This window comes from Phyllobates terribilis, unplaced genomic scaffold (genome assembly GCF_046119375.1).
Source record: "Phyllobates terribilis strain yellow unplaced genomic scaffold, ASM4611937v1 Scaffold_11__3_contigs__length_659146591, whole genome shotgun sequence".
Taxonomy (NCBI): Eukaryota; Metazoa; Chordata; class Amphibia; order Anura; family Dendrobatidae; genus Phyllobates; species Phyllobates terribilis.
In genome coordinates, this window is record NW_027362771.1 from 385,437,822 (window position 1) to 385,457,347 (window position 19,526).

Sequence of the window (19,526 nt, forward strand, 5' to 3'; positions counted from 1 at the left end):
AAGCATAGCCTTAACCCTTTTATGACTTTTGACGTATATTTATGTCATATGTGTATCCCTGACTTTAATGCGGGCTCACACGCTGAGCCCACATTTTTCCTCGCACATGATGACTGATTTAACTAGTCATCCTGTGCCTTTAACAGCCGCTGGTTGAGCAGTGCTCCGCCCGCGGCTGTTAACCAGTTAAATCCTACTGTCAATCACTGACTGCGGGATTTAACATGTGCCATCCGAAAGCGCGTCATTCATCCGGCCCATCGGCACCCCTGTCATGTGATCTCTGGGCGCCGATGGGTTGTCATAACAGCCAGGGGTCTGTTGATGACTCCCGTGCCTGTCATTACGATCCTCCTGTGAACACCAGCTCGTGGCCAGCGTTCATAGGAGATCGTGATTTCTGCTATGCATAGCAGAGCTGAAGCACTGCTATGCATAGCACGGACGAATGCAGCTTTAAGTCCCCTAAGGGGACTACTAAATAAAGTAAAAAGTTTTTTAAAAATATGGAAAAAAAACTAAAAAATTCAAATGCCCCTCTTTTGCCTCATGAAAAATAAAAGATTAAGAAAAAAAAAATTAAACATAAATTTGGTATGGCTGAGTTCAGAAATGTCCGATCTATCAAAATATAAAATAAATCAATCTGATCGGTAAACAGCGTAACGAGAAAAAAAAATTAAAAAGCCCCCCCAAAAATTTGAAACTTCTAATTACGTTTTTTTGGTCGCTGTAACATTGCAATAAAATGCAATAACAGGAGATCAAAACATTGTATCTACCCCAAAATGGTATCAGTAAAAACGTTAGCTAAGGCCACTAAAAATAAGCCCTTACCCAGCCAATATCCCGAAAAATGAAAACGTTACGAGTCTTGGAAAATGACAACAAAAGTAAAAAAAAAATTCATACAAAGTTCCAAATTTTTTTTCACCACTTAAATGAAAAACAAACTATACATGTTTAGTATCTGTGTACTCGTACTGACCTGAGGAATCAAATTTCCAGGTCAGTTTTACCATATAGTGAATATGGTAAATAAAAAAAACAAAAAAACTATTGTGGAATTGCACTTTTTTTTTTGCAATTTCACTGCACTTTTTCCCATTTTCCAGTACACTATGTGGTTGAATGAATGGTGTCATTCAAAAGTGCAACTCGTCCCTCAAAAAAACAAGCCTTCATACGGCTATACTGACTGAAAAATAAAAAAGCCATGGCTCTTGGAAGAAAAAACGGAAAATGGCCCGGGGATGAAGGAGTTAATCAAGTCTTCGTGTTACATGTATATATTTTTTGACAATGTTTTTTTTTTTTATTTACCCCCTCATGATCTTTATTAAACTCATCATGACTGGGCAATTTTCCCTTCTTGCGCTTTTATTTTTTTTCTCCCCTTCATCCAAGATCATTTGATTTTTACGGGATGAGTTGTACTTTTGAATTACTCCATTCATTTTACCATGTAATGTGCTAAAAAACAGGAAAAAAATCCAGGTGTGGTAAAATGGTGAAAAAAAATATATTCCACCATTGCATTTTTGGGTTTTGTTTCCACAGCATTTACGGTATATGGTAAAAATGATCTGGGAACATGACTCCTCAGGTCTATAGGTGCGTATGGTGATACCAAACTCGGTTGTTTTCTTCGTATGTTTGAATAGTCAAAAAATGCAGAACTTTGTATAAAAAAAATTTGATTTGCCTTGTCATTTTCTGTTCTATTTTTCAGTCAATGGAGCAGTGTAAGGGCTGGGGTTTTGGTTTTTTTTTGTGCGCCGGGCTTACATTTTTCATTCATACCATTTTGTCATACTTACGATGTTTTGATCGTCTTTTTAATGCATTTTTTGAGGAAGCGCAGCGACTACAAAATAAGCAGTTCTTGCATTTCAATGCTTTTTTAAAATTATTTTCTGAATTTAACTTATGGCAAAAATACGGCAGCAAGGTAGCTCAGTGGTTAGCAATGCAGCCTTGCAGCGCTGGGGTCCTGGGTTCAAATCCCACCAACAACAACATCTGCAAGGAGTTTGTATGTTCTCCCCTTGTCTGCGTGGGTTTCCTCTCACACTCCAAAAACATACTGATGGGTAATCTAGATTGTGAGCCCCAATGGGGACAGCAATAATAATGTATGTAACGAGCTTCGGAATATGACAGTGTTATATAAGTAATGTATAAGAAATAATAAAATACTTTTGGATTTGACCAAAATTAGAAAGCTATTTAAATGTTTATATTTTTTTAAATATATGTTTATTTTTATTAATCCTCTTAGGAGACTTGTACCTGTGATCACTTATGGGTTATACTGCAATACTATGGTATTGCAGTATATAGGTAAAAGGGAATCTGTCAGTAGGATCAACCCTCCTAAACTGTCTATATGGGCATGTAGGTCATAGGAAGCTGAATAAACTGACACCTTGATATCTGTGATCTGATGTCTTATTTCAGAGAAATCCATGTTTTTCTTATATGGAAATGAGCTGTTCAGGACTATGGGCAGAACACTGATCTGCATGAGAATCTGCCTCCAGAGATTATTTTAATTGACAGGGGGCATTACAAGTGTGATGTGTAACTTACACAGAACAGTAGAATTTAACTTTGCCTCATAACAAACACATTAGCAGCTGCAGCTCTCTGAGCTCTGCTGTATTACAGCATTATTAGTATAACATTGGGCCAAGTGCTATCCGATCAAATCCGATCGCATAGCACTCGTCAGCGTTATACTCTCGTGTGAGCGAGCCCTTATAATCACACACAGCTCTGCAGTGAGATCAGGAGAGCGGCCATCACTCATCACACTGGTAATGTCCCTTTTATTTGCAATCTCTGGAGGCAGATTCTCATACAGATCAGTGTCCGGCCCATAGTCCTGAACAGCTCATTTACATATTCCAGAGAAATCCACCTTCTTCTTGTAAGACATCGGATCACAGATATCAAGGTATCATTTTATTCAGCTTCCTACGACGTACATGCCCATGTGGATGGCTTAGAAGGGTCAATCTTACTGACTCCTTTTAAAGGGTTGGTCCAGCACCTAAAAATTCCTTTCTAAATATCTATTTTTATACCCTAATTACTTATGTAATTAACTTTATTATAAAATGCCCTACACTGCTCTACATTAGCTACACTAGCTAATCCCTAAATGTGTTTTTTTTTTTTACTTTGCCTCCGTTGTCGTTTCGTTTGAGAGTAGTCTCCAACAGGACGTCACAGGAGGCTGGGATTGCACTCACTTCTCTGCAGCGTCTATCACCTCTTCTCCAACAGGACGTCACAGGAGGCTGGGACTGCACTCACTTCTCTGCAGCGTCTATCACCTCTTCTGGAACAGTGCTGCCCCATGATGACGTTCTGTTCCAGGAGAGGCGATTAAACGCTGCAGAAAAGTAAGTGCATCTCCAGCCTCCTGTAATGTCCCGTTTAGATATTAGCAGGATAGAGAGAAGTGTAAGGCATTTTAAAATAAAGCTAATTCCAAACTGGCTAGGGTGTAAAGATAGATATTTATAAAGGACATTTTAGGTACCGGATCACTCCTTTAATTCCCATTTTCCTATGAAGCCTAGCCACAAACTGGGCTTAGAAGGACCAGCATAGCAGCCATAGGGGTCTTCAGCAGACCCTGGCTGCCATAGTAATGCATTAGTACCCCATAATCGTGTCACGGCTGTACATGAACATAGGCAACTTAGCCTTTTAAATGCTGCTGTCAATTATTGACAGCGATATTTAATTGCTTAAAAATCAGCACTCATGGTAACCTCTTACCACTAGCATTAAAGGTATATGCCAGCTGTGTGACCCACCACCATATACCTGCTTTGACCATATGACAGACATTTCTGTTAAGGGATTAACAAAACAAAATGATTCAACTTTCAATTTCACACAGGCCACTGGGGCTTATTAGCAGAAGCAGGATTACAGTCACAGGTAGCACCTCTCTACATAGCTCATGTCAGAAAACCCACCTTTCGCAAGATATGTCACAGCTCCCCTGCTCCCCCTCCATTCACAATGACCTATACGATCATTAGACGCTTCACTAGAAAAGATTGGATCCGAGTCAGTCTATTGCTGCTATTGTACATGTGAATTTTCGGAAACAAGAAGTTAGACTTAAAAAGCCGCAGAGTGAAAATTGCAAAATTAAGACTGTGATCTGGAAAACAATTATAAAAATAATTTAAAAAAATGCATTGAATACAATCTTATTTAATAGGTAATTTTCTGACTACGCATTTCTTTTAAAGGGGTTGATATGTCTGTCCAGGAACACACTTTTTTAAATTTTATTTTACATGTAGCAAAAAAAAAAATTTAGCATTTTTGCAATGCTCATTAAGCATCACAACAGGCAACACCCTTCTTATGCCAAAAAAACTGCAGCCTGATGTCAGTTTTTCAGACTACGGTAAAATCTAACTATTCCTACAAACACGCTGGGGCTATTTACTAAAGCCATGTAACTTTTAGACGGTGTAATGTCTGAGATGTATAATAAAGATGGTGCAAGGTATTAATTAGCTTAAATTAAGTTACATTTCTGGTGTACGTGGCTTCGCAAATTAGCTTGGTCTTGGTTTCTACAGTTTTTTTGAGGGGCCAGTCTGAATGAAGTCTTAGATTACAAATCCACCAAGAGGTTTGTACAACTCTTCTAGAAACAACATGGAAATTAGAAGACACAGGCTGCAGCCATCAGATAGTTTTAATGTTTTACGTTAAAACCTGCCTTAAATTTAAAGTGTAAATGTAAACTTGCTTTATTGCAGACATAGGTTTGGTTTTCTGGCCTAAAAGGTAAAAGATAATGACACATTTATTACAGGGGTTGTCTCATCTTTTGGGTTTTGTCTCCTCTAAATCTAAAGTGCTTGTAAAAACAAGTATTTTTTGTTCATTTGCCTCTTATTAAAAATCTCTCTGTTCTCAAGAATGGAGGGAATTTTTATTCTGAAGTATATGGTTTGTTGCTAAGCTTATGGGCTGTCTTAAAGGGAACCTGTCACGTCCTAGTTGCTATGTACACTGCCTCCATAGCGTTGATGATGCAATGTGCATCACTAACAAACTTTTTTCATTAAAATCGGTGGTAGTATAATGATTTTATAACTTTATATACACTTTGTCCTACCTGTTCGTATTCAGTCATAGGGGTGTGATTCTCACATTCAGTCATGGGCAGCACCGCATTCAGTCACCGCCGCTCATGTATTTGAATACTGCTCCCGGCAAGGTTGCATCTAGATCGGAGGTGATTTTTTGAGGCCCTCACTCCAGCAACTACGATCTAGTCTCCTCAGCAGTGAAGCCTCTAGATCGGAGGCTAAAGTGAGGAGCACAAAAAATCACCTCCGATCTAGACACAACCTTGCCGGGAGCAGTATTCAAATACATGGGCGATGGCAGCAGTGACTGGATGAGAGAATCACACCCCTATGACTGAATACGAGCAGGTAAGACAAAGTATATAAACTATATAACATCATTACACTACCACGGATTTTAATGAGAAAAGCTTATTAGTGATGCACATTGCATCACTAACAAAACAATGGGGGCAGTGTACATAGCAACTAGGACGTGACAGGTTCCCTTTAAAGGTGGCCGTTCTCCCAGGCAAGGAGTGTATGCTTGCAAGCTGTTTGCTGGAGCTGACGAACCTCGGCGTCCATTCGCTTCTACCATGCTCCAGAGTCAAAGCTGCCTGTGCTAGCAGCCACGCTGCTGAGCTGAACTGTCAATCTTCAGGAATGCCCCGCCCCCAGGAATCCAGAAGGTAGTGTGCTTGTGAAGATACATACATGTACGTCATAATGGGAAAGGTGTCCCACATTATGACGTACAAGTACGTCATGGTGATCATTTGGGTTCAGGAGTTGTGCCTGCGCAGTCCCTGACAGGAGCTTAGCTTAACTGACAGCCGAGCTTCTGCAGTGCCAGGATTTTCTCTGGCTGTTTAACCCTTTACATGCCATAATCAATAGCAATGGCAGAGTCCAGAGGGTTGTGAGAGACAGGGGGCTCCTTTTCTCACCCCGTTGGCCCCCTGCAATGCACCAATGGTTGCTTTGGCAATCAGAGGTCGAACAAAGTGAGGGTCTGCAGGTATGGTGGCTGATGGTGCCTGCAACAAGCAACATCTAATATGACTCCTGTCAGTGTAACACTGATTGCGTATTAAAGAATGATGTACTTGAACTGTCCAGTAAAGATGAACGTGTTAAAACAAACCGGGTGTCCCCTGATGTGTGTGCACCCAAACCTGAAGACGTGGAGACAGCGAAGGCCTTCAGCCTGTCTGCTAGTGAGTGTACTGCACCATACACAGTACAACACATATGGACTGGGACACGATATTCCTGTAACGTGCCAGGGCATAATAGAAAAGCAGCTCGACCATGGCTACCGCCAAGGCACATTTAACCCCCATCCATTTTGAGCCCCACAGTGTGCATAGATCACAGTTAGAGACCACGTTTGGCATCACTGTAATGGGAAAAGCCCATTTAATAGTTTGGGGTGATTGTCTCCAGAAGCACAAGATGGGCACAATATATTGGGCATTATAAATCAGGGGAGGAGTCCTGAGGAGATAATTTGCATATTCCCACTGCATTTTGGGGTAAGTGAAGAGTCTCCGCGAGCTCAAAGAACACTGGATTTTGGCTGTTGGAGCTGAAAAGAGGACAGAACATTAACAATAAGAACATGGAAGAGTCCAGGAGCCATTTGGTGAGCTGCATATCCTGCCACATGTTCACAGACTTGCCAGTGGAAAAGCCAAACTTCACATGCCAGAAATGCAAGCTTGTGTCCCTGTTGGAGGAAAAGTTGCGAAATCTAGAAGAGAGGTTAACTACCTTGAAAATCATTAAGGAAGGTGAAGAGTTCTTAGACAGAGCAGAATTATCTCTTCATGATACAGAAAGAGAAGAAATTCGAACTGCACCTGATGAAACAGAGGAATGGAAGCATGTGACCCACAGAAGCAGGAGGATCGAGAGGCAGTCAGCACCCATACTGCTCAGGAATCAGTACCAGGCTCTCACGCAGGAGAACCATGAAGAAATACAGCAAAATAAGACTTTGCCAGCAATGAATAACCTTGTAAGCCCTCAGAATCCTCCTGGATTGAGAAAGAAGAATGTTGTGAAGAAAAAACGGAGAGTGGTGGTCATGGGGGATTCCCTGTTAAGAGGAACAGAGGCCGCTATCTGCAGACCAGACATAACCTCAAGAGAAATGTGCTGTCTTCCAGGAGCAAAAATTAAAGATGTGTCTGACAGGATATCAAGACTCTTCAGACCTACAGATCACTACCCATTCCTGCTAATACATGTGGGGACAAATGACACCGCAAGAAAGGACCTGGAAACCATCTGCAGTGACTTTGAAGACTTAGGCAAGAAAGTGAAAGAATTGGGAGCGCAGGTGGTCTTCTCATCCATCCTCCCAGTGGATGGCCATGGAACAATGAGGTGGAATAAGATTCTACAGGTGAACAACTGGCTACGTCGATGGTGCCGTCAACAAGGATTTGGATTTCTGGATCACGGAATGAATTACCTATACGATGGACTACTTGCTAGAGATGGGGTGCACCTTACGAAGACTGGAAAACATGTATTTGGAAGTCGCCTTGCTACACTCATCAGAAGAGCTTTAAACTAGAACAATGTGGGAAGGGAAGCAAAAGGCCAGAAAAAGCCATACAGCTGACAAATACTATTGAGATCTCTGCTACTGGAAGTGGAAAAGAAGAACAAAGACAAAACAATTTAAATAATAAAAATATGGGAGGAAGAGAAACCAATCACAAACTAAAATGTTTTTATACAAATGCACAAAGCATGGGCAACAAACAAGGAGAATTGGAACTACTAATGCAGGAAAAGGAATATGATGTCATTGGAATCACTGAAACTAGGTGGGACGATACACATGATTGGAATAAAAGGCTAAAAGGATACAACTTATTTGCAAGAAACAGACTTGATAAACGAGGAGGAGGTGTTGCATTGTATGTTAGAAAAGCGTATATCTGCACAGAGATTGAAGCTTCAGAGACTGGGAGTTCTGTGGAAACTGTTTGGGTAAGAATACAAGGAGAGAACAACGGAAAGGACACCATTGTAGGCATTTACTACAGGCCACCTGGGCAAGCTGAAGATATGGATGAACTCTTTATGTATCAAATGACCAAGTTCTCCAAAATATATGACGTAGTGGTCATGGGAGATTTCAACTATCCAGACATTTGTTGGGAATCTCTCTCAAGTAAAACTAACAGGTCAAGCAAATTCTTATCCTCTCTTGCTGACAACTTTATCTTCCAAAAGGTAGGGGAGAAAACAAGGGGATCTGCTACTTTGGATCTAATCCTTATAAACAGGGAGGAAATGGTTGAGGAGGCAAAGGTAGCTGGGACCCTAGGAGGCAGCGATCATGCTATTATAGAATTTTGGATAACTAGAGGAGGAAGACATGTGAAGACTCAGACTTCAAGGTTAGATTTTAGAAAGGCAGATTTTAAGAGACTCAGAAAGAGAATAGGAGGGATCCAATGGCTGGATGTCCTTAAGGACAAAAATGTCCAGGAAGGATGGGAAATTTTTAAAAATGAGATTCTCAAAGCACAATCGTTACCAATCCCTGGACCAGGCAACTGTTAGGTGGATTCATAACTGGCTTAGTGATCGGACTCAAAGGGTGGTTGTAAATGGCTTCACATCCAGCTGGATGAATGTCTCAAGTGGGGTACCACAGGGCTCCGTCCTGGGACCTGTACTGTTCAACATCTTTATCAATGATTTAGATGAAGGAATTGAGGGTAAACTGATTAAATTTGCTGATGACACAAAGCTAGGAGGGATAGCTAATACTAGAGAAGAGAGAGAGGATTCAAAAAGACCTAAATAAACTGGAGCAGTGGGCAGCAACCAACAGAATGGTTTTTAACAGGGAAAAATGCAAAGTACTACATCTGGGCAATAAAAATGAAAAAAGCATATACAGAATGGGAGGAATAGAGCTAAGCAACAGTACATGTGAAAAAGACTTAGGTATACTAATAGATCATAAACTGAACATGAGTCAACAGTGTGATGCAGCAGCAAAAAAGGCAAATACAATTCTGGGATGTATTAACAGAAGCATACAGTCTAGATCACGTTAAGTCATTATCGGTCTTTACTCCTCTTTGGTCAGACCTCATCTGGAATACTGTGTACAGTTTTGGGCACCACATTTTAAAAAAGACATAGACAAACTGGAGCAAGTTCAGAGAAGAGCGACCAGAATGGTGACTGGTCTGCAAACCATGTCCTATGAGGAACGGTTGCAGGATTTGGGAATGTTTAGCTTGCAAAAAAGAAGACTGAGAGGAGACTTAATAGCTGTCTACAAATATGTCAAGGGCTGTCACATTGTAGAAGGATCATCTTTATTCTCATTTGCACAAGGAAAGACTAGAAGCAATGGGATGAAACTAAATGGGAGGAGACACAGATTAGATATTAGAAAAAACTTTTTGACAGTTAGGGTGATTAATGAGTGGAACAGGCTGCCACGAGAGGTGGTGAGTTCCCCTTCAATGGACGTCTGTAACGGGTCTGGAGGCGGAACCTCTGAGCTACTATACAAGGGGGCGGTCCTTGTAAGGGAGCGGGTGGCAATCAGGGATGACGGGCAGGCAGTCACAGCAGGTGACCGGGACAGTCTCTGAGTGGACGGGCTGGAGGTCACGGAAAGTGACCGGGGCAGTCTCTGGATAAACGGGCAGGGAGTTACGGCAAGTGACCGGGGCAGTCTCTGGATGAACGGGCAGGGAGTTACGGCAAGTGACCGGGGCAGTCTCTGGGTAAAGGGTAGGTACGACCTGTGATGGCAGAGCCTCCGGGTAGGCTAGCAGGCAGATGGTAGATGTGTGCTCCCAGGTGAGCCAGCGAGAGTCTCTGGAATGGTAGGTGGTCACAGCACGTGACGGCGAAGCCTCCAGGTAGGCTAGCAGGCAGGTAACAGGTGGGCGCTCCCAGGTGAGCGGGCAGGAGTCTCTGGAAAGGCAGATGGTCACAGCACGTGACGGCGGAGCCTCCAGGTAGGCTAGCAGGCAGGTAACAGGTGTGCGCTCCCAGGTGAGCGGGCAGGAGTCTCTGGAAAGGCAGATGGTCACAGCACGTGACGGCGGAGCCTCCAGGTAGGCTAGCAGGCAGGTAACAGGTGTGCGCTCCCAGGTGAGCGGGCAAGCTGGTCCATAGACAGACTGACAGGAGTTGGAAGGCAGACCGTCGGACCTCAGGCTAGCAGGCAGGTGACTGGATATCAGGCAGGACAAAGGCAGCAAGCTGGCAGGAATCTGGCAGGTAACTGGCAGGTAACTGGCAACGGGACCTGAGGGCTGAAGCACAGGTGAGACACAGGTGCAAACAACATTGCTCGGGCACCTCCATTTTGGAGGAGGTGCCCTTTATATGGGAGGTCCCCCGGCAATTGGCCGGGGACTCCTTAGGACGGCGCGCGCGGTCCCTTTAAGAAAGGGGGAGCGCGCGCGCGCGCGCCCTAAGCACACTGCCGGGGAAGGAGCGCGCGCCGGAAGCAGCGGGGAGAGCAGCGCTGGAGGACGCCGCGCCAGGAGCGGGGAGGTGAGAGGGACGGCGTCTCTGCCTAGAACGGGGCAGAGACGTCGATGCTACAGTACCCCCCCCTTTAGGCCCCCTCTTTTTTAGGCCAGAAAGAAATTTTTCAAGGAGAAGCGGGGCGTTGATGTTCTCCCTGGGTTCCCAAGTTCTCTCCTCAGGACCAAACCCCTTCCAATCTACCAGAAAAAAGGTTTTTCCTCTTACCCTCTTGGAGGCCAGAATACTCTCTACCTCAAAGATGTCATCAGCGGAAACCGGAGCAGGAGGGGCACCTGGATTTTTGGAAAAAGAGTTAAAGACAACGGGTTTGAGGAGAGATACGTGGAAGGAGTTGGGGATCCGTAGGGTGGCCGGGAGTTTTAATTTGTAGGCCACAGGGTTAATTTGCCTGAGGACTTCGAAGGGGCCGATGAATCGAGGACCCAACTTGTAGGAGGGTATTTTGAGCCGCACATGTTTGGATCAGAGCCAAACCTTGTCTCCCGGACGGAATTGGGGCGGATCCAGACGTCTCTTATCAGCATATCTCTTCATCCGCTCAGAGGAGAGAAGAAGAGCGGACCTGGTGCTCTCCCAAATAGTAGAAAATTCGCTGGCAAGAGACTCCGCAGCAGGGTTGTCCACAGAAACGGAGACAGGAAGTGGAATCCGGGGATGTTGGCCACCAACTATAAAGAACGGGGATTTGGAAGAGGACTCGCTCTCATGGTTGTTATAAGAGAACTCGGCCCACGGTAGAAGATCCACCCAGTCCGAGTGGTGAGCATCCACGAAGTGCCGGAGGTAGCTGGACAAGATCTGATTGATCCGCTCCACTTGACCATTGGACTGAGGGTGGTAAGCGGAGGAGAAATCCAGGGTAATGTCCAGCAGCTTACAAGTGGCTCTCCAGAAACGAGAGGTGAACTGAACCCCACGATCCGACACGATGTGGAGGGGCAGACCATGGAGACGGAAGATGTGGCGGATAAAGTCTTTAGCCAACTCGGGTGCAGACGGAAGACCAGGCAGGGGAATGAAGTGGGCCATCTTAGAAAAACGGTCAGCGACAACCCAAATGACGGTACAACCGGCAGAAACTAGAAGGTCGGTGATAAAGTCCATAGCGATGTGTTGCCAAGGAGCAGCAGGTACGGGAAGGGGCAGGAGATGGCCGGCAGGTAGATGTCGGGGAACTTTGTTACGAGCACAGGATGAACAGGCCGCGACGAAGTCTACCACGTCCTTACGTAGGGTAGGCCACCAGTAAGGCCGGGCAATAAGTTGAAAGGTCTTTTTTTGGCCAGCATGGCCAGCTAGTTTAGAAGAATGTCCCCAGCGAAGAACCCTCTCCCGATCTGGCACAGCTATGAACGTCTTACCGGGTGGAAGACGAGTTAGATCCAAGGGAGCCACATTCATCACCTTGGAGGAGTCGATGATGTGCGTAGGTTCCTCCTCTTGATCGGAGGACAGGAAAGACCGAGACAAGGCATCAGCTTTGACGTTCTTGTCCGCCGGACGGAAATGAAGAGTGAAGTCGAAGCGGGCAAAAAACAACGACCACCGGGCCTGGCGAGGATTGAGCCTCTGGGCATTTTGGAGATATGCCAGGTTTTTGTGATCCGTGTAGATAATTACCGGGTAGAGAGCCCCTTCAAGCAGATAGCGCCACTCTCCTAGTGCCAATTTGATGGCTAGCAATTCCCGGTCTCCAATGGAGTAGTTGCGCTCCGACGAGGAGAAGATTTTGGAGAAGAAGCCGCACGTTACCATTCTCCCGGTAGAAGACTTCTGGGTGAGCACCGCTCCGGCTCCGGAGGAGGAAGCATCAACCTCCAGGTAGAATTGTTTATTACAGTCCGGACGGTGCAGGACGGGAGCAGAGGCGAAGGCTTTCTTTAGGGAAAGGAAGGCCTCCTCGGCTTCAGGCGACCATATCCTGAGGTTAGCCCCCTTACGGGTAAGTGCAGATATGGGAGCAGTCCGAGACGAGAAGTGTGGGATGAAAAGACGATAATAATTAGCGAAGCCCAGGAATCGCTGTATCGCCTTCAAACCTTCAGGACGAGGCCATTTTAGAACGGAAGAGAGCTTCTCGGGATCCATTTGCAGACCTGTTTGGGAGATGACATAGCCCAAGAACGGAAGGGAGGTCTGATCGAAGAGGCACTTCTCGTATTTGGCGTAAAGGTGGTTCTGCCGAAGCCTAAGCAGGACCTGACGAACATCCCTCCGGTGTGTGGGGAGATCCGGAGAGAAGACCAAGATATCGTCCAGGTATACCACTACGCAGGAGTACAGGAGGTCACGGAAGATGTCATTGACTAGTTCCTGAAAGACCGCGGGAGCATTATAGAGACTGAAGGGCATCACAAGGTACTCGTAGTGACCGTCCCGGGTATTGAATGCCGTCTTCCACTCGTCTCCTTGACGGATACGGACCAGATTATACGCTCCTCGAAGATCCAGCTTGGAGAAGATCCTGGCGCCCTTGAGCCGGTCAAACAATTCGGAGATGAGTGGCAGGGGATATTTGTTTTTTACCGTAATGAGATTGAGTCCTCTGTAGTCAATACAGGGACGTAGCGAGCCGTCTTTCTTTTTGACAAAGAAGAATCCGGCTCCAGCCGGGGAGGTAGATTTTCGGATAAATCCCCTAGCCAGATTCTCTTCAATGTACTCAGACATGGCTCGGGTCTCGGCTGCAGATAACGGGTAGATACGCCCACGGGGAGGAGTGGTGCCAGGTACCAGGTCGATCGGGCAATCGTATGGCCTATGGGGCGGCAACGTCTCAGCTTCCTTCTTACCGAAGACGTCCGCATAGCGCCAGTTGGGAGCCGGGAGACCAGGTAAGTTAGCTGGAGTAGGCTGAGGGCGAAGTGGACGGACCGGAACCAGGCAGGTCCTATGGCAGTCAGGACCCCATCGGAGTACTTCACCGGACCGCCAGTTCAATACGGGTTCATGTGTCTGGAGCCAAGGTAGACCTAGCAACAAGGAGTGAGAAAGTCCGGACAGCACATGGAATGAGATCTCCTCAGAGTGCAGCATTCCCACCTGTAGGGTTATAGGTTCGGTAACTAGCAGGATGGTCTCCGAGAGAAGTCTTCCATCCACGGAAGCAACTGACAATGGCTCCGCCAGGGACTTGGTGGGAATATGGTATCTCTCTACCAGAGACTGGGCGATGAGGTTTCCAGCAGCTCCAGAATCCAGATGGGCGAGTTCGAAGAGACGGTTTTCTCCCCAAGCAATAGAGACCGGTAAGGTCAGAGACGGAGAGGACTTACTTTTGTCTAGGACGACCTCTCCGAGTGGTCCTAGACACTGGCGTTTCCCGGCTTTTCCGGGCAGGAACGGATGAAGTGCTTCTTACTGCCACAATAGAAACAGCTTCCCTCGGCTCGGCGAGATTCTTGGCGAGAACCGACCATCTTGGTCTGGTCGACCTGCATAGGCTCAGGAGAGACGGAGGGAGTGACGGGTTGCTGAAAAGTAGGAGCTAGGCGTGGAAACCTCCTCTCACGGGTGACCTCTTTGGCACGCTCCTGGAACCGCAGGTCAATCCGGGTGGCAAGAGCTATCAGGTCATCGAGGGTGGTAGGAATGTCCCGACCGGCAAGTTCATCTTTAATACGGCCGGACAGACCCTCCCAGAAGACTGAAACCAGAGCGTCATTATCCCAGGCCAGCTCCGAGGCAAGGGTACGGAACCGTATGGCATATTGGCCCACGGTGAGGCTTCCCTGACGGAGGCGTAGCAGTGACGATGCGGATGAGGTCTTCCGTCCGGGTTCGTCGAAGACTTTCCGGAAGGCCGTGAGGAAGGCAGGCAAGTTGGACACCAGGGGGTCTCCTCTCTCCCATAGAGGATTTAGCCAGGCCAGAGCCTCTCCGGTGAGATGGGACATGATGAAGGCAATTTTGGCCCGGTCGGAGTTAAACTGGTGGGACAGGAGTTCAAAGTGCAGGGTGCACTGATTTATGAAGCCCCGAGCCTGAGCGGAGTCACCTCCGAAGCGAGGAGGTGCAGAAAGCCGGGGTCCGGGGTAGGATACCATAGTGTTGGTGGACAGCGGAGCTGTCGGATTGCGAATCATGGCGCTGGCGAAGGTTGCTGGCGGAGCAGTCAGAGTGTCCAGGCGAGAATTGACATTCCGCAGGTGACCCAGGATGGACTCCTGTTGGGACCTCTGGCGGGACAGTTCATGACACAGGTCCGAGAGCGAGGGAGCTTGGGTGCCACCGGGTTCCATGGCCCGAGCAAACTGTAACGGGTCTGGAGGCGGAACCTCTGAGCTACTATACAAGGGGGCGGTCCTTGTAAGGGAGCGGGTGGCAATCAGGGATGACGGGCAGGCAGTCACAGCAGGTGACCGGGACAGTCTCTGAGTGGACGGGCTGGAGGTCACGGAAAGTGACCGGGGCAGTCTCTGGATAAACGGGCAGGGAGTTACGGCAAGTGACCGGGGCAGTCTCTGGATGAACGGGCAGGGAGTTACGGCAAGTGACCGGGGCAGTCTCTGGGTAAAGGGTAGGTACGACCTGTGATGGCAGAGCCTCCGGGTAGGCTAGCAGGCAGATGGTAGATGTGTGCTCCCAGGTGAGCCAGCGAGAGTCTCTGGAATGGTAGGTGGTCACAGCACGTGACGGCGAAGCCTCCAGGTAGGCTAGCAGGCAGGTAACAGGTGGGCGCTCCCAGGTGAGCGGGCAGGAGTCTCTGGAAAGGCAGATGGTCACAGCACGTGACGGCGGAGCCTCCAGGTAGGCTAGCAGGCAGGTAACAGGTGTGCGCTCCCAGGTGAGCGGGCAGGAGTCTCTGGAAAGGCAGATGGTCACAGCACGTGACGGCGGAGCCTCCAGGTAGGCTAGCAGGCAGGTAACAGGTGTGCGCTCCCAGGTGAGCGGGCAAGCTGGTCCATAGACAGACTGACAGGAGTTGGAAGGCAGACCGTCGGACCTCAGGCTAGCAGGCAGGTGACTGGATATCAGGCAGGACAAAGGCAGCAAGCTGGCAGGAATCTGGCAGGTAACTGGCAGGTAACTGGCAACGGGACCTGAGGGCTGAAGCACAGGTGAGACACAGGTGCAAACAACATTGCTCGGGCACCTCCATTTTGGAGGAGGTGCCCTTTATATGGGAGGTCCCCCGGCAATTGGCCGGGGACTCCTTAGGATGGCGCGCGCGGTCCCTTTAAGAAAGGGGGAGCGCGCGCGCGCGCGCCCTAAGCACACTGCCGGGGAAGGAGCGCGCGCCGGAAGCAGCGGGGAGAGCAGCGCTGGAGGACGCCGCGCCAGGAGCGGGGAGGTGAGAGGGACGGCGTCTCTGCCTAGAACGGGGCAGAGACGTCGATGCTACAACGTCTTCAAACAGAGGCTGGACAGACATCTGTCTGAGTTGATCTAGTGAATCCTGCTTTGAGCAGGGGGTTGGACCAGATGACCCAGGAGGTCCCTTCCAACTCTACCATTCTATGATTCTATGATAATGGCATATTTGCAATTTTCACTCTGCAACACATGCCTATTTCTGGAAAACACTCAAAATAGTCACTACAGCCATAGATAAATTCACATAGGGGTGTAATTTCCAATATGTGGTCACATGAGGAGGGTTTCTTCTGTTCTAGTACCTTAGGGATTTTGCAAATGGCAAACGCAAACTATTTCTTGACAATCTGCACTCCTTCACATTCAAGCCCTGCTATGTTCCAAAACTTTACTGTATGACACATGGGTTATTGCCACATTAGGAGAAAAATTGCATAACAAATGACTGGGTCCATTTTCTCCTATTACCCCTTGTGAAAATTAAAAAGTTGAGGCTAAGTCGACATTTTAGTGGAAAAAAATTTAATTTTTCATTGTTACGACCAACTGTTTTGTAAAATGCTGTTTACAAATACTCACTACCACCCTAGATGAAGACCTTGAGGGGTTTAGTTTCCAAAACAAGGCCCCTTGTGGGGGTTTCTGCTGTTTTGGCACTTCAGGGGCTATTGAAATGCGACATCGTATGTGCAATTTATTTGAGCCAAAATTGAGGTCAAAAAGTGCTCCTTTCCTTCTGAATACAACTGTGTATCTAAATAGTAGTATTTGACCGTGTATGGGGTATCTGCGTACTCAGAAGAAATTACACAACAAATCATGGGGTCCTTTTTTTTCTGTTATCCTTATGAAAATATAAAATTTGGGAAACGCTACATTAGTTTCTGCACCAATATGCAGTTTCTCATTGCGTTTGTGTGTGGATTTTTTTGTGTTTTGACAATGCGTTTTTTTTGTCTGTTTGGTGTGCTAAAGTTGCTTTCTTCTTTTATACTTCCTGTTTTTTTGCTTTGACACAACTTTATTCATATACTCAGGATTCCATGCGTTTTTGATGTACGCACTACAAACTCACATGCATTTTTTACATGCAGATTTTCTGCCTCTAATCCAAATCTATGGGGAAATTCGCTCAGAAAACTCTGTGGACCCGCAAGAGAAACTAACATGCTGTAGATTTGAAACAGGCACCGCAAGTCAGTTTATGCTGCGTTAAAAAGCACAATGGGCATGATCATTCTATAAATCCCATCCACTTTGCTGGAACTGTAAGATGCTGCATTTTTAGTGCAGCGAAAATACACAGCATCAAAAATGCACCAAAAGCTCATCATGGGAACACAGCCTTAAAGCAACATTCTGGAGAGAAAAAAATATTTTAATTTTCACGGCCCACAAAATTCTGCGAAACTCCTGTTCGTTCAAGATAATCACAACAGTCCAAGATGAATTTCAGAAGGGGTGTAATTTCCAAAATGGGGTCACTTCTGGGGATTTCTGCTGCTTTGGCACATCATGAGTTATTTAAATGCATCCAAAGTCTGTTCCAAAGTTGTACTCTAAAAGTCGGAGCTCCTTCCTTTCCAAGGTCTGCCTGACACATGCCCAAGCAATAATTTACGACCATATACGGGGTATTGGTGAATTCCGGTGAGTGACAAGTCTCTACTTGGGTACACATGTGAGAGACCTTTAAATCAACTAAAGAGGTGCAGGAAGAAGCCGGCCGGCTCTCTTGGCCTGGTCAGTAAGGTGAAACAGGCTTCGGTGGGAGGTGGTAATATGTGGTTTCTGCAGACCAAAGGTGTATGTGTGTTGTAAGGCATGTGTGACTCCTCTACTCGGAAGCCCTTTTCTTAACCCTGGGAGATGGGGGACTCGGAGTCGGGTCCTATGATTGAGAGATGGGGTACAGCCGTGGCCCGGACCCGACCCGTGCTCAGCGCCGTCACATTAAAAAGATGGTGTGGGCTTATCCGGGTTGAGTGGCTGATTTACGACTACGCCACCTGTGGCACCTGGTGAAGGCCACCAGCGCCACTGCAGTCCGCTGAGGCATGGTGTTATGGCGGCCAAAGTTATTACTACTCCCCACAGGCGGAGCGAGGCCTCAGGGCAGAGGGACAGGATGGAGGTGGGGTAGTAGTAGAGGAGAACGGGTGCCGCGTCGTGCAGTGTGGCGCAGAATAAACAGTCCGGAGGCCATAGGGGTGAACTTCCAAGGCTTTACTCACATTAGAGATGGCAGTAGGAAGGCGACTCCCTGCTCCCCGCGGAGTCCTGCGGTCACCAGGGACGGGGATCCGACAACCTCCGAGCAAGTCCAGCATTCAATCGGGACCCTGCACCAGAGTGTTCCTGAACTACAGACCGTATCCTCTCCTGTCTGTGTGTGTGTGAATAGGCCGGGTCTCCCTCTGAGCTCCTCTCAGAACAAGGGCACGGGAGGCAGCTCCGCTCCTTCCGATACCCGGTGGGATCCTCAGGGCCTACCGGGCTTTCCTGACCAGGACATAGAGTAGCAAGGTCGGGTGTCGGGGGCCGGTACCCCTCTTGCAGCCGGACTCCCTCTGAATATATCAGGTGGTGAGGACAGGTGGCGTACGCCGCTCCGTCTGCATCCTCCCTGGGATCCATTTGCTGTGGAGCCACACTCTTAAGCTCCGGGCCTTCTTGGTCGTGGTCCTCGTCCAGGTTGAGACATTCCTAGTCTACAACCTGCCCATCGTCCCAATGTACGAGGGCTGTGTCCCCATCCGCTACAGGTCCACACAGGATCCACTTTCAGGGTAGGAGATCACAGTTCATGACAGCCAGGCAAGTTGACTAACCAAGACTAACCAAGACCGTCAAACAACTAAACTACAAGGACCCAGAACCAAGATGGCTTTTTATTAAATATGAAATTTACAGTGTCACTAAATTGTGAGTCCTCCACCCTCACCCACTAACTGGTTCCCCTAACTCTTGGTTCCCCAGTTTCCCTGTAACCAGGAGGGCAGCACCTGGTGCATACTAGCCCCCTCTGGTGGAGAAATGTGGTGTTGGATGCAAAGGTTGGGTCCCGACCATCACGCTGTTCTTACCTCAGAGGAGGAACACTACACTCCATTAAAGAAATGCAGCATCCCTGTGGCGGTCGAACCCTCAGGGGCGCCACATTCCCCCCTGGTGAAACACAGCACGTCCGCGGGCTGCAAAAGAGCAACACCCAGGAAATTTTTCTTTTTATACAACCATAAACTATCTTCCCTTTATGGGAGGCACATCTTCTTAAACGTTCCAAATACAATATTAAAATACAAAAGTATAAAATTATAAAAGTGCTAGCATTTTCCAGAGACATTTTGTACAGACAGACGGGTTAAGGTGCAAAGACGCAGAGCAGAAGTGCGAGAGACCTGTCCCAAACCCTCAACGTGGGCCCTGGGGTGGCTGCAGGGCATGAAGATCCCGAGTTGGACCTCCCACAGTGCCACCCTGACAGGTTTTCCTTCTGAGGTCTTGAGGTAGAAATGTCCGTGGTTTTGTATAACCAGGAGG